Genomic DNA, 20,413 nt, shown 5'->3' on the forward strand with positions numbered 1-20,413 from the left:
TAGAAGAAGTGAAGGGGGAAATACACATTTTCCTTCCATGTTTGTTAATTTATACTCGTATTTTCTTCTACTCAATCCATAGTAGGTCACACACTCAGAATGGACCAGAAGACTGACTTAATTACTGATGTTCTTCAATTAGTTGCTTTCATATAGAATTAAGGGAGCAGAATAGTACAGTTCAAAGGCTTCATCAGGAATTTTTGAGTATGTGGCCCTTACCGGAACAATAATAGTAAGATAGGATTTTCTGACTTACCTTGTCCAGTTCTGCTTCATAAACCCCTAGAAATTCTGATTTGAGTTCACCTAGTCCTAATTTCTCATTTTACAAAGGCAAATTTGAGACCAAAGATGCTGTGACTATTCAAGAAGCAAGTAGACTTATCACTACTTTCCTGAGGGTTTGCTATGATGCCAGGCACTGTAGGATGACTCTTTTAACTACTGAGTTATCACAATAGCCCATGTAAAACAGAAATCATAATGTGAGGATTAGAAATAATCATGAAGAGAAATGATAATGATGAGGATTAGACATTCATCATGTAGCTGATATGGCCCAGTACTGGGATTAAAACTTGATTTTTTTTTAAATTGAAAGCTCACTACCTGAAGCTCAGCACTGCTGCTAGGATCTGGGTCCCCTGGGTCTCCTGAATTTCATTCTGGAAGTCTTTCCTCAGTGGCCTGTAGGGGATCAGTCACTGTCATTGTCTTTCAAATTCTGTTTCTTGGTAAAACTTAGCAGAGTCGCCTTACTAGGCACTTGGGGTGGGCTGGGAGCCAAATAGCTTACTCCAGGTCCTTCATTCCCACTTCAGCCAGAGGAGCCTTACCTTTCATCTCTTAGGTTAGGGCATGGCGGGCAACTTTGCATTCGAAGAAAGATTTTGCAGTAAAAATCTGAAGACCTTTAGTCTCATGTTCTGTAGGGCGCTTTCAGTATGGCTTCTGATGGCTGTGTGGTTCTATCCACAGGCCCTCTGGGCCACCAAGCCCCTCTTTGGTCAGACAAACCACCTTGCTGCACCCGGCCTTGCTCCTTCTTGGCTTTTTGAATTGCCATCAGGCATTTCCATGATCGCTTGTTTAGGATCCCGGCAATGACCAAAATGCATGGCCTCACCTAATTTTACAAAGAGTATAGGAATATCTTGGTTTCGTTTAGTCTGTTTTGCAGTTTTGTTTTTACTGTTATAAAGAGACAGGATTCTGTGTGTGTTGTATTTATTATTTCAGACCTGTCATTGCATTCTGTACTAACAAAACACAAAGGTCTGTGGCCTGAGGTAATCGAGGTCAGCGGAATTGTTTCCAGTGGAGATAATATAAGAAATCAGATTGTGGGGCATAAGAAAGCTGGTGAAAAACAACTGTTCTCTTCAGATACGATTTCTTTCCCTGGGATTTTCATTAGCTCCTCTGCAGCATCAATTATCACCTCCTAAGCATTTGGCTCCCCAGTCTATACTCCTGGACCTAATCCTTTCCAAGCTCGAGATCCACATGCTGCTTTGAAATTGGTTTCTCTATGTGTTGAAAGACCCTTGACCCGGTCAAAAATGGACATATCATCTTTCCTTGTCCTGAATTAAGTCTTTCTGCTAAAAGTTCCCATTTATTCTTCTCACCAACTCCCCATTTTTTGTTAGCCTGCCCCTAGCCACAGCCAGGAATGGTGGACCTGTAACCAAATTAAGTCCTGAGACCCAGGATGATGCTTACTGAGCCAAGATGGACACTGAACACATGTTGAGCCAACTGGATTCTGTCTTCTGGGGAAATTTCAAAATAGGATGTAGAGAATGAGTCAGTAAGGCTGTACTGGCCACACAAATTTTAAGGTCATGTGCAGATAGAAACAGAGTTGATGCTAGAAAAATGAAATTCACAGAGAAGCAGGAATAAGAGCTTTGCAGTGGAAGCCAGTCTTCAGCAGGCAAAGAGAGAAGACAGATAGGGAAGAGTCCATTTCTTGATTGGTTGGTTCCTGGGAACATCAGCAATAGTTGATACCATTAGGTTCTGAAAGTTCTCTACATGTTTTTATTCAATCAAACTTTCCTTTGAAGTTAAGTGGGGTTTTGTCCCTTGCAACCAAATTATTCCTAATTGAGGCATCCCTTTTCCTGCATCTTCTAATAATTACAAGAAGGAGATAATTTAGTGATTACTTTTCTAGTTGTCACACTACTTAGTGCTTTACCTTAATTAACTTCTCAATCTCAAAACACCCTTACATGATAAGGAGTACATTCTTTGTACGATGAGGGAGTGAGGTTTAGAGAAATCGAGCATCTTGTTCAAGGTCATATAAAACTATATCTGATGCCAAAATTAGGCAATTAACCATCTTACTAAAGTTACCTTCTTATTTCTGTTAATTCTACTTTTTATCAGGATCAGAAGTTAAATCTTTATAAAAAGTACTTATTTTACATCATAACATCCAGTACATTCTCTGAATTCTCACGGGAAATATTCTTTTTTGCTCAGCATTCTCATACCCCTAGTTTACAGTGTTGCAGTGGTCAGGTCTATTTTCTATAAAGATCTCCATCAAATTTATTCTGTGAGTTGTTTGCCAGATTCATCATCCCAAAGCCCAGCTATAATTATATTACTCCACACTTTGGAGTTCTTCAGTGGCCCCATTACCTGTCAGGACTGATAATAACCCTTTTACACTATGTCAGTGCCTTATCTAAGATCTCTCCAAATTAATTTTCCTATCCCGTTTCTCATTCCTCTTAATGTTACCTTGCCTTCCTTCTAAACAAAACTATTATTTCTCCAAATAGTCTGTGGGCATTGCTACTTCTGTGTTTTGTTTCTCAGTTTCCCCTACCCCAAAAGACTTTTCCTCTTCTGTTACTTTCTATAATCCATTTGAAATGCCCTCTCCTCTATAAAGTATTTGATGATTCTTCCAGGTGGGTGTGATTACTCACTCTCTCCCTTAGGACCATTAGAATGTCTCTTAGATGCTTCCAATATAATTCCCCTTCCTTTTCTTGTGATACAGAGCTGTTAATTGCACATATAGTTACTGGGATCCCGGGTACCACCTTAGAATCCCTCTAACATAATTCTCAAGGAGGACACTACCAACCAATTGGAATCATCTGCAAAATGAAACTGGACTGGTTTCCTCATTATAGGAGCTCCTGCTACTCTTCATACCTGGTCCTTGGCGTTGGACTCATCACAGCTGTAGAGAATGTTCCAGAGCATTTGCTGAGGACTGCTTATCTCCTGATTCTCTATTGTCTTTGGTTAGGGCACTGTTTTAGGCTGAAAAAGAAAGGAGGACAAATGTTCTAAGGCTTTGACTGCTTTTGCTGCACTTTTTCCACTAGCCCCACTTACAGAGATACAGATGCTGGATCATTACAAAAGCCTATAAAACGAGCCCATTAAAAAACCCCAAAATCTAAACATGTATTTTAACGTGAGCATTGATTTCCAATCTGCAGATGAGAAGGTTGTTACTTTGACATGTCATTTATTCCCAATACAGCTGGTCAGATTTTTATTTTAGGTGAGCAGATGTAATCTGTTCCCTTCTTACAGGTCATAACTTGACATTTGGAGACACATGTTGTATGTCACTCCCTCATACACACACACATACACACACGCCAAGGAGCATACAATGAATATGCAAAAAAGAACAAATGACGTCAGGAAAGGGACCATTCAAACGGGTGTTACATTTTAAAATTTAGGATGTAAAATTATTCTGTTAAGATTTCATTTATATTAAAAGTAATACTTTTAATAATTACATCTTTCAGATGAATGTTTAAAAAAACAAAATGAGCTTGCTTTATCACTGTTCTTAACTACTTTATGCATTACAATGTTTTTCCCCTTCTTTTTTATGTGGGACTCTTTTTTTCCTTCTGATACAATGGAAATGTCAACTGCCTTTCCTTTTTCATTGTTCCATCATGTAGATACAAGAAAACAAACTCGTTTGAGAGAACATGATGATTAATGTCTATGGTGCACTGAGTATTCACTACTTGCGTAATTCATTTCATTTCCATTCTACAGTAAATGGAGAAGACTTCAGTTATTTGGGAAAGCACGTTGCCAACAGAGGGAATACAGCCTGAGTAAATTTCAGGTTCCATCAGGTTTTACTTTAAAACAGAGAGGGAGTGGGGTAGGGAAAAGAAAGGAGAAATTTCTTTCTCTATCTTTTTTATTTATTCTTTATTTCTTTTTTAACATTTCCTAGTCTGGGCTCCATTCCAGCACTGTATTCACATGATTCAATAATTTATAACCTAACATAAATCAGATACCCACCCCAGTTAAGTGTGATTTGTTATATGTGTAGATTTCTGTCTATGGTATCTTTATTGAGATTTTCAGCAATAAGATGTAATATGTAATCTCTACCTATTTAAAAGCTTCATGCTGTTTGATCACAAAAATGATTTGCGTCTTCCTTATCTCAGTAGAGAGACTATTTGATACAAGTTTGCCTACCATGAAGTCCCTGTGGTGTAGTGTGCTTGGCAAGCTCCCCACGCTGCACTGGAGCATACGGTGTGTGTCGACTTGCAGTGGGATTGGAGACACTATGCGCCGGTGGCTGGTAAACAGCAATTTAGTCGTGGAGAGAATTAGCTTAATATAAACCCAGAATTTCTTCTCCCCCTCCCCCAGCAGATGGCATATATGGTGATATTTTCTGAAGAGAATATAACCTGGCCATTTTCTTTCTCTTAATATACCAGATGTGATAGAGATAGTACTAATTTGGGGGTCAAATTACCCAAATTCGAACATTGGTTCCCTCACAAATGAGTATTATAACCTCAAGGGAGGTATAGAACTTTCTGCTTCTCATTTTCTTCATCTGGAAGTGAATAGAATATCTAATTTTTAAGTGAAAGAATTAAATGGGATTCGTGTAAAGTGCCTAGCATAATATCTGCCATACAATAGGCATTCAAGAAAAGGAAAGTGTTGGCATCCTGCCATGTATGGGGGGAGGGAAGGGGAGACATCGTCCACAAGTGAGCGAGCAAAGGACACTGGTTTCATGGAGGTTTTGTAAACCTGTTTGTGGGCTTTGCTTTGTTTTACAGTTCTCAAGAATTCCTTTGTTGAAACTACAGTCTTGAAGAGTGTTTGCTTACTGTTCATTCTTCTTCATCAGTATGTGTCTAGCAATAAGTAACAATCAACCCTAGTTGGTGTGGGGGAAGAATAAAAATACTTCAGTGGAGATGTGTGTTAAAAAATGATTTGTGGGGGTGCCTAGGGGACTCAGTAAAGTGTCCAACTCTTGATTTTGACTCATGTCATGATCTCAGAGTCATGAGATCAAGCACAAATAAAAGGTTCAGCTTTATGTAAATATTTAGCTAAAAAATTGGTATGTATTAATTATAATTTATATTTTGCCTGGATCAGGGATGGGGTGGCCTCTAATGGAGGCTGCTTCCAGTCCTTTGAGGGACTCCTCCCACGGTTGGGTGGGGCACCCCCCCCAAGCTCTGCACTCAGGGCAGAGTCTTCTTGGGATTCTCTCTCTCCCTCTCCCTTTGCCTCTCCCCCCACTTAACACGCTCGCTCACGCTCTCCCTCTGTCTCACAAACAGATAAATAAACCTTAATTTAAAAAATGATGTGGTCTACAGCAGCACTGCAAGGCAAGGTGAAAAATTTAAGAGGTTACCAAAAAAAAATCTGTAATGTCTAGTTCTGTAGACATCTTGGGCAGTTATCCTGGCCTCTGACCGTGGTACATTCGCTTACCTCCCCCATGTATGTGGAGTGTAGTCTTCTAGGTAATCCAGTACTTTGGATAGTAAAAAAAAGTTGCTGTAACAGCATGCTTGAGAAACTTTTTTAAATCTAATAAAATTCTAATTGCCAATTCAGAGGGTACCTCAGTCCCTTGCAGTGGCTTGCTGTCACTGTTTAAGTGTCAGTATCAGTATGTGACAGCTGTTGAGGACTGCTGAGTCATCCAGAATTCTCAGAGATGGGATACAAGATAAACTATAACCCAGGATGTCAAATCTGGATGAACCACCTATTCCAGTGGTCCTGAAATTATATTACAAAAAAATGACAGGGATTGCTGGGGGCGAGAGTGGGATGTAGTAAATGGGCTTTCAGCATTCATCCCATGTATATTTGAAGAAAAATTTTGATTTTAGAAAGATGAGCTTAAATCTTTAACCAGTCCCTATTTCCCCATCTTTTATGAAGTCCCAGGGAGGTTGAGTGTTTTGCCTCAGCCTCCCACTGGATTTAATAAGGAGACTGAAATAGGAACCCAGATTTTCCAAAATCTGGCTTCAGGCTTTCCCCTTATTTGGGGCTATATTTGTCTGCATGCCTGTTCCAAGGCATCTGAACTGCCTTGTCACCTTTCCTCCTCAAATATTAGTTGTTTGTCATCTGTGTGGAATGGCAAAGCAATTCCTCTGATGTAGAAAACTATTTTTTGAGGCTCTGGCGAGATATCAACATTTATTTCCTCCTATGACCTGTCACAATTTGAATCAATCCTTCCAGAGGTAAAATGCAGGACATATTTATCAGCTGTCAGGAAGTAGGGGGTCTCAGTGGGGGCATGTAAATGGCATTTTGGTTTATATTCGTGCTATAGAAGCAATAATAGCATGATCAAGGCTTTTGTTGCACACGATGGTAGTAAAATCTTTACAGCCCTCCATTTAAAGACAGACTGGTCTTTCTGAAGCCTTATGACACAAACCTACCCGGAATTAGAGATTAGGGAGAAAGAAATTCATGAACTTGAGCAACCATGATTATCGTCCACAGAGACTAATTATATGTTTAATGAGCTTGAAGCAGGTGGAAGATGCATGAGAATTCTGTGCCACTGGGTCTGGTAAAGGGTCTCTGGAAATCGAGTTAATTAGAATATATTTATGAAAGGGGGGAGGGGAGAGGGTGGGTCAAGGAAGAAAGAACTGGTGGGAATAGAGAGTATGCAGGATATTTGGGGTTTTTTACCCTCTTTGATTTTCTCTCTCTCTTTCTCTCACACACACATCCCGCTTTGGGAAGTTTATCGAAGCTATGAATAATTGCCCCAGAAATATTTGCATATACACCCTGAACAGGTTTGAGAATGAGTAAGGGCTTTAGTGACCTGCTAAAGTCTATCCCGTAGGCATCTGTGGATCACAGCCTAAGAATCACTGATCTAGCGAAAGACAGACCAGGTATGATTTAGTTTATATAATGCTGGATAAACCCTTCTCTTCTTCTAAACTCCTTTTGTTTTAATAAGAAACTTCCAGATCTTTCATGAATATGTTAATCTTATCTTTTTATTGCTTTGCTTCCTTTCGCTGCACGCTTTGCATTTTAAAGGACATTTTACAGAGTGGGAAGAGGGCTATTTTAAAATGGGGCTTTGTAATCAAATCTCTTAATATGGGTTACTTTGGATAAGGGGACTCCGCAGATCCTTCTGGAATAGTTTCAGCCTGTCTCAATGCAGGACTCTCTCCCCCCACCCTGAGCTTCTAATGGATGACCCCATTTACTAGGGCAGTGTGCATCTCCCCCTTCCCCTTGTTACACTCACGATGAGGCTTTAAAGAATAAAAAAGTGTTCCCAAAGAAAGACGTCAGCAGAAAATGAAGGCAACCAGAGGACCAAGTTAATCCCCCAAGCACTTTCTGAATTAATCAGTTAACCATGCTGAGTAAATGCCATTCACTCTTCGAGGGCTATTCTAACTGTCTGAAACTAGAGCGAGTTAGAGCTTTGACGAAAGACGCTGAACTTGTCTGAGAAACTCATCGCTGAAAGCACGGATGTGCATCATCGCCTCCACCTTCCCTTGCCCTGGCTCTCAGCAGCTTTATGGAAAGCAAGAGCAGAGCCGTCAGAGAAGATGGCTAAATGTGCCTTTGCTGCCAGCTGTGTTCAGAGGTGTGTAGCCTGTGGCTGCCTCAAAGCCAGTTACCCTGGAGAGAAACAAGTGGTTTAGGCAAGGTGGGCTAAATGCCTCTTTCTCAGACTTAAAAAGGACTTAATTTGTCAGTATGAGTTTGATAACACCAGACCATCTCAGTTTTTTAGAAGTTTGATAAGTTTCTCATTTTATTGAATCTGTGTGCGTCCAGATTAAAAATGTAATGATGCTGCTAGGATTATTGATCTCTGTTTCTTTTGTGTGTCTGTTTTCCCATTTGTTTCCTTTTCTCCCGATCTCTTTTTTAAATTTTTAGAGGGATGCTCTCGGGTAGTAACTGTGTCACTATGATGTCCTTACTTTTAGTGACAACTGAGCATCCAGGCTGGGGTTTCGAATCCCTCACTTTGCACAAGAGCATTATTGCCTAACGTTTGCCTTTCACTTGCCTTACTTAAGGTGAAGCAAAAGCGCAAGGGTTGGAGTGTTTCCATCCTCTGCCACTAACTCTTGAAGACAGGTATAGAAGCCATGTGTTTGGGACTTGGAGACCCATGCCAAGGGACATTTTAGTTGTCACTCTTTAGATTCCATTCACTGGGTTTCCACAGTCCTCAGCGAGGAGGTGGCAGCAGATGTAGGGCCGCCTCTTGGTAAACTGACCTCTGGTGCTGTGTGCTTCCAAAGAAATTATGCCTCTTGCAAACACTGAGCTATGCAGTGTTTTGGTCTCTTGGAGTCCTGCTGCTACAACATTCCAGGAGGCAAATATCTTTCTTCAGAGAGTAAATAAAACTCTAGGTAAGATGACTCCAAATGCCAATTTTCTACTAAGAACAAAGATTATTGTCTTTTTTCTGCCTACTCCTCGACTGTAGTTGACCCTCCTCATTCAGGCTTGAGAGTAAGTGAAGACAGCTTAAAAAATTGGTACTCTTGGAAGGGTGATGGGCTAAAAGGAATATTGCCTTGGATGGGGACAATTTAGTCTTCTAGCCTTGGGGTGGGGCTCCCTCCCTAGTAATTAGTGAGGTAGCTGGCTTCATAAATGTTGGCCTGTGTAGATTTTCATTTTCCCTTCGAAAGTCATTTGGCCTTTGTTCCTTTACTCCCTGAATTAATTAGTCATTTGCAAAGGAAAATGAAGAGGAAAAAAGGAGATAAATCTGACCTTTGGTTACAAATATCTTTTCCAGATTTCATGTAATAAGGCCAGAATTCTTCGAAGAAAATTCAGGTGATGGAAAGAAAGATAAATGGCTTTCCTATCTTCCCACTTCCCTATTCACTCTAACTGGAAGAGGTCAAGGTGGTGATTTTTAGACACAGAACCTCCCATGACTGGGAGACCCCAAAACCATATAATGGGGATTGGCTCTTCCGAATCCTACATGTAAACCAGGGGCTGGTGACAAGCGATCCCGCCAGCATGGCGCTGGAGGCAGCGTGTGGGCAGCTTCACTGCTCTTCACTTGCTGGAAGACTAACTCCTAGGCCCTTTGTTTTCCTTCGAGATTTACTTGAGTCAGGACGACAGTCGGGTGAAGTGCATTGTAGTTCATTTATATTCTGTCCCCTACTTCATGTTGGTGATTTCTTTAGCCCCTCTAATCCTGACAAAAATGAGGAGTTTATCCCTTTTCATGGATGAGGAAAATAATGCAGTATGGAATTATGTGATGTGTCCCAAGTCTACAGCTGGTGAGTGACAGAACGGGAACACAAAGCCAGACAGCGTGGCTCCCAAGTTCATGCACCTGAACAGTATTTCGCACCGCCGCTTACTACTGAATGCGTCGTACGTGTAAAGAACGTAGAGCCCCGAAACGTGCTGTACTCTGTGTGGCGTGTGAGCATTCGCTCTTCCTGGGGCTGCTTATTCTTGGGGCTGCTGTTCTTTCTGTTCTTGCTCTTCGTGTCCTTCTCCTCTTCCCCCTCCTCTTATTTTACCCCCTTTTTCTCCTTCTTCCTTTGACTCCTCTTCCTCCTGCTCCTTCCCTTTATAATAATTATTACGGTATTTAATGTAACAACGTGTTATACCAGATGCACATGAATCAGTTGCTGCATTTAGAACCTTTTTTGCGACATTTACTCACAGCGAACTAAGATGTTCCCATTCAGTATTGGAAGTTTCAAATAGATCTCATGTATTTGGTGATTTTTATATCCGAGACCTTCTTGATTTTTAAAAATTCAGGGGGCACCTGGGTGGCTCAGTTGGTGGAGCATCTGACGCTTGATTTGGGCTCAGGTCATGATCTCAGGGCCGTGAGATAGAGCTTGGCATTGGGCTCCATGGAGTCTGCTTGAGGTTCTCTCTCCCTCTCCCTATGCCCCTCCCTCTGCTCACGTGTGCTTTCGCTCGTGCTCTCTCTCTCAAATAAATAAACCTTTTAAAAAATTAAAAAATAAATAAAAATTCAGAATCCTCATTTTAAGGAGCTTCCCAAACCAAAAGATAATAATTTGCTTGTCTCCCAAATACAAATCTGCAGATTATTTTCCTTTTTGCTAGCAAATCATCTGTGATGTACCTGTTAGAGCTGTTATGAGTAGGACTGGCTGTATCGCAGGAGGTCCATATATTCAGCATTTAAAGAGGAACAAAGGAGAGTCTATTGTTTGGAAAAGCTTGATTGATTATCTCCAGGATTAGGCGATTGTCAAGGGTAACTCCCTTCTCACTCTCATCATCTGACCCAATGCTACCTGTACTGTTTGATTTCTTACCATAGCCAGTCCTGTTTTTTGTTTGTTTGTTTTTTTCATTCCAGTGTAGTTAACCTCCAGTGCTATGTTAGTTTCAGGTGTACAATGTAGTGATTCAACAGTTCTGTACGTTACTCAGTGCTCATCATGATAAGTTTACTCTTAACCTCCTTCACCTATTTTAGCCATCCCCCCACCAGCCACCCCCCTGGTAACCATCAGTTTCTTGGTTTGTCTCTTTTTTCCTTTGTTCATTTGTTTTGTTTCCTTAAATTCCACATATGAGTGGGATCATGTGGTCTTTGTCTTTCTCTGACTCAGTGTATGTAACGTTATAGTTTCTAGCTCTATGTTGTTGCAGATGGGAAGATTTCGATCTTTTTATGGCTGAGTAATATCCCATTGTAGATATGTACCACATCTTCTTTATGCATTCACCTGTTGATGGACACTTGGGCTGGTATTGTAAATAATGCTACAATAAATGTAGGGGTGCATGTATCCCTTCAAATTTGTGTTTTTGTACTTCTTGAGTGAATACCCAGGAGTATGATGACTGGATTGTAGGGTAGTTCTATTTAACAATTTTGAGGCAGCTCCCTGCTGTTTTCCACAGTGGCTGCCCCAGTTTGCATCCCCACCACCAGTGCTCCAGGGTTCCCTTTTCTTCACATCCTCACCAATACCTGTTGTTTCTTGCATTTTTGACTTTAGCCATTCTGACAAGTGTGAGATGGTATGTCATTGTGGTTCTGATTTGCATTTCCCTGATGAGGAGTGGTGGTGAGTGACTCTTCCTGTGTCTGTTGGTCATCTCTGTTGTCTTTGACAGAAATGTCTATTCATAGCCTCTGCCCATTTTTAATTTTTTTGGGGGGGTTCTGTTATTGTTTTTGTTTTGCTCTTGAGTTTTATGGATTGTTTATGTATCGGGGATTATTAAAAAAGATTTTATTTGTCAGAGAGAGAGAGAGAGAGCTCAAGCAGAGGGAGAAACAGGCTCCCCGCTGAGCAAGGAGCCCGATGGTGGGACTTAACCCCTGGACCCTGGGATCATGACCTGAGCTGAAGACAGACCCTTAACCGACTGAGCCACCCAGGCATCCCATGTAATGGGGGTATTAACCCCTTGTCAGATACATGATTTGCAAATATTTTCTCTGATTCATGAGGTTGCCTTTTCATTTTGTTGGTGATTTCCTTTGCTGTACGGAAGCTTTTCAGTCTGATGTAGTTCCACTTGTGTATTTTTGCTTTTGTTGCCTTCGCTTTTAGAGTCAGATCCGAAAAAATCCACACCAAGAATGATATCAAGGAGCTTACTGCCTGTGTTTTCTTCTAGGAATTATAGGTTTTCAGGTCTCACGTGTGAGTCATAAGATAGTAGTCTAGATTCATTCTTTTGCATGTGGCTGTCCTGTTTTTCCAACAGCATTTATTGAAGAGACTGTCCTTTCTCCATGTATAGTCTTAGCTCCTTTGTCATAAATTAGTTAACCGTATATGCATGGGTTTCTTTCTGGGCTTTCTCTTCTGTTCCATTAATCTATGTGTCTGTTTTTATGACAGTACCATACTGTTTTGGTTACTGTGGCTGTGTAATCAGGGATATGATGCCTTCAGCTTCATTGTTCTTTCTCAGAATTGCATCATCTATTAAGTATTTTGTGGTTCCCTACCAATTTTAGGAATGTTCATTGTATTTCTGTGAAAAATACCATGGGAATTTTGATAGAGATTGCATTAAATCTGTAGGTGGCTTTTGGTAATACAGACATTTTAACGGTATTCTCCTAGTTAATGAGCATGGGATATATTCAGTTGCATCTTCTTCAATTTCTGTCATCGGTGTTTCTTAATTTTCAGTGTATAGGTCTTTGATCTGTCTGGTTAAATTTATTACTAGGTGGTCTTGATGTACTTGTAAATGAGGTTGTTTCCTGAATTTCTCTTTTTGATAGTTTGTTGTTAGTATATTGAAATGCCACAGATTTTTCTATATTGATTTTATACCTTGCAACTGTATTGGATTTATTTATTCCAACATTTTGTTGGTGCAGTCTTTAGGGTTTTCTAAATCATGTCATTTGCAAATAGTGACTGTTTTACTTCTTCCTTTCCAATTTGCCTTTTATTTCTTTATCTTGCCTAATTGCTCTGGCTTGGACTTCCAGTACTATGTCGAATAAAAGTGGCAAGGGTGGGCATTCTTGTCTTGTTCGTGATCTTAGAGGAAAAGCTTTCAGCATTTTACCATTGAATATGATGTTACCTGTGGGTATGTCATATACAGCCTTTATTACATGAGATACATTCCCTCTACACCTACTTTGTTGAGACCTTTTATCATAAATGGATGTTTAATTTTGTCAAATGCTTTTCTGTATCTATTGAGATATGATTTTTAATCTTCATTTCGTAATGTGTATCACATTGATTTATTAGCGGATGTTGAACCATTCTTGCATCCCTGGAATATATCCCACTTGATCATAGTGTATAATCCTTTTAATGTATTGTTGATTTTGGTTTGTTAACATTTTGTTGCAGATTTAGTATCTATATTCATCCGGGTTATTGACCTGTAATTTTCTTATTTTTATGTTGTTCTTTTCTGGGTTTGGTATCAGGGTTATGTTGGCCTTTTAAAATGAATTTGGGGGCCACCTGGGTAGCTTAGTCAGTTAAGTGTCCAACTCTTGATTTCGGCTCAGGTCATGATCTTGGGGTTGAGGGATCGAGCCCTGTGTCAGGCTCCATGCTCAGCAGGGAGTCTGTTGGAGATTCTTTTTCTCCTCTCCCTCTGTACCTCCCCCCCTGCTCTCTATCTCTCTCAGATAAATAAAATAAATCTCTAATAAAAATAATAAAATGAATTCATAAGCATTTCTTCCTCTTCAATTTTGTGGAAGAGTTTGAGAAGAGTAGGTATTAAATATTCTTTGATTGTTTAGTAGAATTCACCACTGAGGCCATTTGGTCCTGGACTTTTGCTTGGTGGGAGGTTTTTGATTACTGATTGAATCTCCTAACTAGTCATTGGTCTACTAGGATTTTGTAATTTTTCATGATTCAGTGTTAGAAGATTGTATGTTTCCAGAAATGTATTCATTTCTTTTAGGTTGTCCAAGTTGTTCACATATAATTGTTCAGAGCATCCTCTTATTATCCTTTGTATTTCTGTATTAATAGTTGTAAGTTCTCTTGCATTTCTGATTCTATTTATTTGAGCCCTCTTTTTCTTGGTGAGTCTGGCTAAAGTTTTGTCAATTTTGTCTTTCAAAGAATGAGTTCTTAGTTTCATTTATCTTTTCTTTTGGCTTTCTAGTCTCTATTTCCTATATTTCCATTCTGCCAGCCCTCACTTAAGGCTATCCTTCCATGATAAATGTAAGCGGTATATCTCTTCACAAGAACGGTAAAATCTTTTTGAGTCATTTTAAAGAAAATAAAAGAATTTGATTCCCCTAGCCTATTTGCTCCATACAAGAAGATGCTGTGTTTTTTATTTATGTATAGTTGGTTTTCAGTGGCTTTTAAATAAATGGTGTTTAAAAGAATGAATGAATAAATAAATGGGCGAATGAACAGATGAATGAAGATATGCTAGAACTTATATCTTCTCTGGTAATGCCATTCAGTTCCGTAATATTTATGTAAATGTTTATTTACATCAGGTACTGAGTTTGATACCATGGATACAAGGATGAGTAAGAAAGCATCAGTTTCTTTCAAGGAATTTAGTAGGGAACAAGGGCACCAATTATAATTGGGCAGCTTGGAGACTTTTTATTACTTAAGTCTAGTAGTTGAGATCAGAGACCCAAGTCTATTTGTCTTATTTGAAGAAAGGCTGTGTCTTTGCCTCAGGATAAGGGCTCTTTTAGGCCAGAAAATCAGTGAGGACCTAGGGCTGCAAAGTTAAAAAAAAAAAAAAAAAAAAAAAAAACTTTATCTTCTTCTCTGTAGGAAATTATATTATTAGTTTAAAATTTGTTCCTTCTCTTTTTTGGGAGGGCCCTTTCCTTCTGGGCTTTTGTAAACCATTCCTTATTAGGTTTCTCCTTATCAAAGAATTATACTTCCCACTCTGATGACATCATCAGCCATATGACTTGCTTTGGCCGATGGAATATAAGTGGGAGCCACTTGTGTCACCTCTGATATAAAGCTTTAAAAGTCGTTGCATGGTTCAGCTATATCTTTTTTTCTCTCTGCCGTAAGGATGGCATGTCCCAAATATAGGTTGTTTGTTCTGTCTGGATTCCAGAGTGAAGAGGATTAGAGCAGAGCTGCAGCCAACCTGCACAAACATGTAAAATGGATGAGAATTAAACCACTATTGTTGTAAAAACAGAGATACTAGGATTATTTATTACTGCAGCATGCCTACCCTAAGATAATGGATATATTTCCCAAGAGCAGAGAAGGGGGTATTTCTACCCACTCTTCCCCTTAATAATCCCTGCTCACATTTGCCTGTTCTGGGAAGTCTGAATGAAAGAAGAGGATTTGGGGGGTACTGGTGGATACTATGTTCCTTTGGTTTCATGCACTGTAATATAATGCCTTGGACCAGTCCGCTTGTACTTGAGGTTGGTTGTACTACCCAAACACATAAAACAGAGGCAGCAAATCTTGGTAAAGGTAAAAGGTAGTGAGAGAAAGGGGCCTCTATGAAAACAAAGCCCAAAATGAGTTTTATAATCCTGCTGAGGCCGTTTTGAGAGTTCTAAAATTGCCACACAAAACTGAAAAAAATCCTATCAGTAAGTTTCTCCATCAGTTGTCATAGAAACCATCACTTTTTTTTTTTTATAATACTGAGACAATTAAATGGTAACCTGGGTATTAGTAGAAACTGCTAAATTGCAGATCGAAGAGCTTTTGATGGGTCACAGAAATAGAGTCCCAATCAGTCATAAATTCAACTTTTTTCTCATAAAATTTTGCAGCATTGCCAACAAAGGTATATATTGCAATTCTCTGAGGAACCTGTCACTCTTCTCTGACTATTCTGTATTGCTGGTCTCAAGGAAGAGTAGTTTTCACCAAAGCTATTGGTTCGATACGTATATTTATAATATGACTATGGAATATAATTTTATTCAGTCCTTTGGGGAAAAAATACCTAGGTTGTCAGTTGGATGAATGAAAAGGAAAGCAAGTGAGTAGGAGTACACATAGGGGATAACAAATATATAGCTTTGGAAGTTGATAAAGAGATTAATTCATTAAGTCTATGAGAAATTCAGCTTTCATCGTATACAGATCATATCTCAGTAAGAAGTCTGTCTTTGAGTCTTCCTTTTCTGTAAAATGAAGCTATGCCTGCAATATTGACCTACTCATTTAATATTAAATTCAATGTGAGAGGATTCAAGTTAAACATTGTTGATTAAATGTGTGCATTTATATTTACATATCTCCTCATATCCCTGGGAAAGGAACAAAATTGTATAACAGTAAAGGGATAAGAAAAAAGGTAGAAATACACAAATATAAAAAGGAAAGGGGATAGCAGTGGCCTGAGAATGGAGGATATGGAGTATATGGACAAATAACAGATCACAGAAAAATGAAACTTAAGTATTTGCATAGTTAACTTACAAAGAAATTTGGAAAGACTTGGGAATTGGCACCATAAGCTACTGCTGAAGATGAAGGTCAAGTGTAGGGATAACCAGAGGAGGATTGGATGAAAACCTGTTTAAGAAGCAGTTAGACCCCAGGTCCCTTTCCCTCCCTTTTGCAAACATAGGCTTCATCTTTGAAGCTTGAACGTTTGCTTGTGTGAGAAATTGTACTAGAAAACCTACAGACATGGGAGAACAGGTACAGCAAAAGGCAGGGTGAGGATGTATAAGGAAAATCAAAGAAATTAAGTGTAAGGACATCTCTAAAATTGCAGCATCCCTAATTCCTACCCCTTACTTGGCAGTCTGGCATTTACTTCTCAAGGGGATGAGAATGATTGCTCTCTAAGAACAATGAGTGCCTCAAAATAAAAGACCCTGAGGTATACTAGAATTTGAATATCTTATAACAAAGTAGCCAGAAAAGCCTAAAAAAATGAAAGAAATAAAACAATCAAAAGGGATAAAAGAAATCCACAGAGAATGAGTGTGAACAGAAAAAAAATGCCCAAGGAAAATCTATAATATTTGCAGAAAGATGAAAAAACATTGCACTTATGAAACGGTAACATGCTATAAAATGAAACATTCTAAGAATAAGAAAGAAGTTTTAGAAATTAGAAAAATGATAGAAATACAAAAGTTCAGTAGGCTAGTTGGAAGATCAATTTGAAGCTATCTCAAGAAAGAATAAAAGCCAAAAAGGGGGGGAAAAAAGGAAAGGAAAATAGGGGAGCAAAAATAAGAAAATTGGAGGATATGTTCAGAAGGTTAATTGTGGATAATGGAAGTTACAGGAAGAGAAGGCAGAAAACATTAGGAGAAGAACATTAACAAAGATTTAATGAATAAAATTACCCCCAATGCAAGGACAAGAATTCCCATACAAGAATTGCTCACTAAATATCTAGGTACAATTTAAAAAAAAAATCATACCATTGTAAAATTTTTAACAGAAAAAAGAGAAGATTCTAAATGCTTCTAGAAGAGAAAACAGGTCATGTATGAAGGATATAGAATCTGAATGGCATTGACTTCCCACCTGGTATTAGAAAAAAGAAGACTATACGAGAAGGTATTAAGAATCTTGAAGGAAGTTATAGAGTCCATAATTGTATACCCAGCTGAATATCAGGTGGTAATGAAAAGTCTTGTAGACAGACTAATGTTCCCCCAAAGATGCCCAAGTCCTAATTCCCAAAACCTGTGAATATGTTACTTTCTATAGCAAAAGGGATTTTTGCAGATGTTATTAAATTAAGGACCTTGAGATGGGGAGATTATCCTGGATTATCAGGGTGAACCTGAGTAATCAAAAGGTCCTTAGAAGAGAGAATATTAATCAATTTTAAAGACAGTGCTCAATATTGAAGCCAATTCCCAAAAGTAACTCATGCCTTCTTTCTTATGAAGCTACTAGAGATGTGTTCCTCCAAAATGAGGATCTAAACCATGGAATACGTGGAATTTGGCAAAGTGAGTATGGACACAGGGGAAAAATTTTAAAGGATGGGATACAGTAATTATAAAATCAACTTGTGCCAACCATGAACAATGTTTACATAGTTATAATATAAGCACTAAATTTTGGCAGACTAATTTATGCATAAACTCTGTGAGGGCATGCAAGTAGCAGAAAACAAAAAGGTGTCTTCGTCTTCCAAACAGGGACATCAAGTAACAATGTTAAGAATTAGAAAAATCAAGAAATGAGCATTAAACACAAGCTCTCCATAACTGTGGAAGTAAATACCAGAAGATCTAGCTAAAAAAGAATATTTGGGGGCTGAGAGTCAGAAATAGGAAAGAGTTGACACTTTTAAACACAGGTTATATATTATGTAGGACTAGAAATACATGAAAAGAAATATGATGAAATTGGAGAGGAGAAAACCTTTTGGTCACTTTCTCCTTTTTCATCCTTTTTCAATAATTCCATTTCTCCTTTTTCAAGAATTCTACTCTTCCTTGATACTAAGTTTTCCATTGGACTTTTTACATTGTAATGTTAAATGCCTGTGTGTGGAACTGTTGGCTGCTGTAACCCCTGAGCGCTGCATTCACAGTACCAATACAGTGGCATGCAGTTGCCATATTATCTACTTAGGCTGAATTCTGCGTCTCATTCATCATTTATCCCAGAATCTAGTAAAATCCCTGGCAAACAATATATAGTGGTTGAATAAATGAAATTCTGGCTGAAAAATGAATGAATGCATAATCATTATTACAATTTTATAAGCATCATAAATCACAGATTAATACAAGAAAAGAAGATACTTTTAGAGCTTTTCATGTGAAGTGGGTGTTTGAAATGTTGTTGAGGAGATCATGGTAGCACAAATTACATATCTCTGTGTGGGCCCATATACTGTCTTCACCCCCAGAGTCTCAAAGTTCATTATATAATTATGCACACTTTTAACAATGTCCCTTTGTACTGTATTCGACAGGTTTATTGTGCAACCGAATCACTGTGGTGATGTCAGTCACTAAACACAGTACCGTACTGCCTGCTACTGGGGATAGACTTCCCTGTGTAATTGTGATGTACGTCTCACAACAGTTGCCGTGTGCTGACAGTGATATGAACTGTCTGGGATGATTACAATGATTTCGGTCGACTAGAGCAATTATATAATACTTTAAAGTAATTTATAGTTCTCCCCTGCTCCTGTGGTTAGGCTGACCAAATCATTAGATGCCAAAACAGTGTAAATGGCATCCTGGACTTGGATTTGAAGACCTGGATGCAAATCCCATCTTCATAAAACTTCATTAACTGCTGTGAGTGTGTTTGTCAGTTATCGTTGCAGTAATTCTATGTGATAAACAATTCCTCAACATAAGGGCTTATGGCAGCAAACATTTATTTTTCTGACTCGCCCAGATCTGCTTGGTTGGCTTGGACTCTGATGGGTTCATCAAAAACTGGCTGGTCTTAGCTTCAGGTAGTGGTTAGGTTTAGATATATTCCAGGTATTGATTCACAGGGTTCAGTTAGGGGGAGAAAATTGAGCTATTATAAGTATTATGGCAATGGGGGTTTTATTACAGTGAATTGATCTTACACCAGTGTGGAAGAACTGTTCAATTAAGGTCTGGTAGAGAGGTGAAGAGGAATCAGAAGCAGCCACATATGGGTGAGAGAAGGTTACACGGATGTATCTGACTTGGTTTGTGCTCTCAGGTAAGTAGCTAGTACGGAAGCTAGGTAGAAAAAGGCTGGTATACGTGTGCTTATAATCAAAGGTAGAAATTGTTGTCTTCCAGATAAAATGATACAGATTTCAGTGAACAGGCTTACCCGAACAGAACTTTCTTGAGAGAAAAGGAAGGGAGAGTTAATAGAGGGCTAGAACTATATTCTGTGGTTGAGGGAGAACATGCAGAGCTAACATCTTTTGTCCTCCGTTTCCCTAGAGTGCCCAGTAAAGCCAGGGTTATGGTCTATCATGGAGAATAATCATTAGTACAAATACTTCTCTGGCACAGGAGTGAAACGAAAGGGTTTTCTGCTGTCATTCTTAGCCAATTTCAGTCTTTGAAGTCATGAATTCATTTGGAGAGTTTCTGATGAAATCATTATTTTAAATCTGGGCAAAGGATTTGGATTCAGTTACTGATTGATAAACATTCCAAGAATGCTTATTTCTTTCACTTCCCTCCAGCCTTCCCACTTAGTTTTCTCTGACAGAATGTTTCAGATGGGAAGGCAACAATTACCCTGCTTCACTTGGAGACCTCAACAAGACATCTATTTCTATAGGATTTTTACTTAGAAACCTTCTGCTTTTTTAAAGAAACCATAAGGACCACCTTTCATAGCTGACCTGCTGCTGTCTAGAAGTGTGGTGATCTCTGTGGGAAAGTGCTGAGGAAGAAAGAGAAGGAAAACACATCTAATTCACAAATGATAAAGCGTGGCCCAGTACTAGTTAAAGCACATGCCTATCATCTAGGAGTTCTGGAACCTACGAAAGGCAGCACCATGAAAGGACTTTGTTGTCTGTGATAACCTCGGAAAGACCTACGAATGTTCCCATTGGGTGTCTAGACCTGTTACCGTTGCTGCTAGAATTTGTGTGTGGGAAGTAATAGCCTCATGGTCACTTCCATGGTAAGTCTCCATATTGC

General features: G+C 39.0%; 1 protein-coding gene across 3 annotated transcripts in view; it reads left to right on the plus strand.

The window, feature by feature from the left end:
- NELL1 (neural EGFL like 1) overlaps positions 1 to 20,413 on the plus strand; it is an 885,423-nt gene that overhangs the window by 701,619 nt on the left and 163,391 nt on the right. The gene's annotated exons all lie outside the window — the stretch shown is intronic.

Source organism: Ailuropoda melanoleuca, chromosome 16 (genome assembly GCF_002007445.2).
Source record: "Ailuropoda melanoleuca isolate Jingjing chromosome 16, ASM200744v2, whole genome shotgun sequence".
NCBI classification, from domain to species: Eukaryota; Metazoa; Chordata; class Mammalia; order Carnivora; family Ursidae; genus Ailuropoda; species Ailuropoda melanoleuca.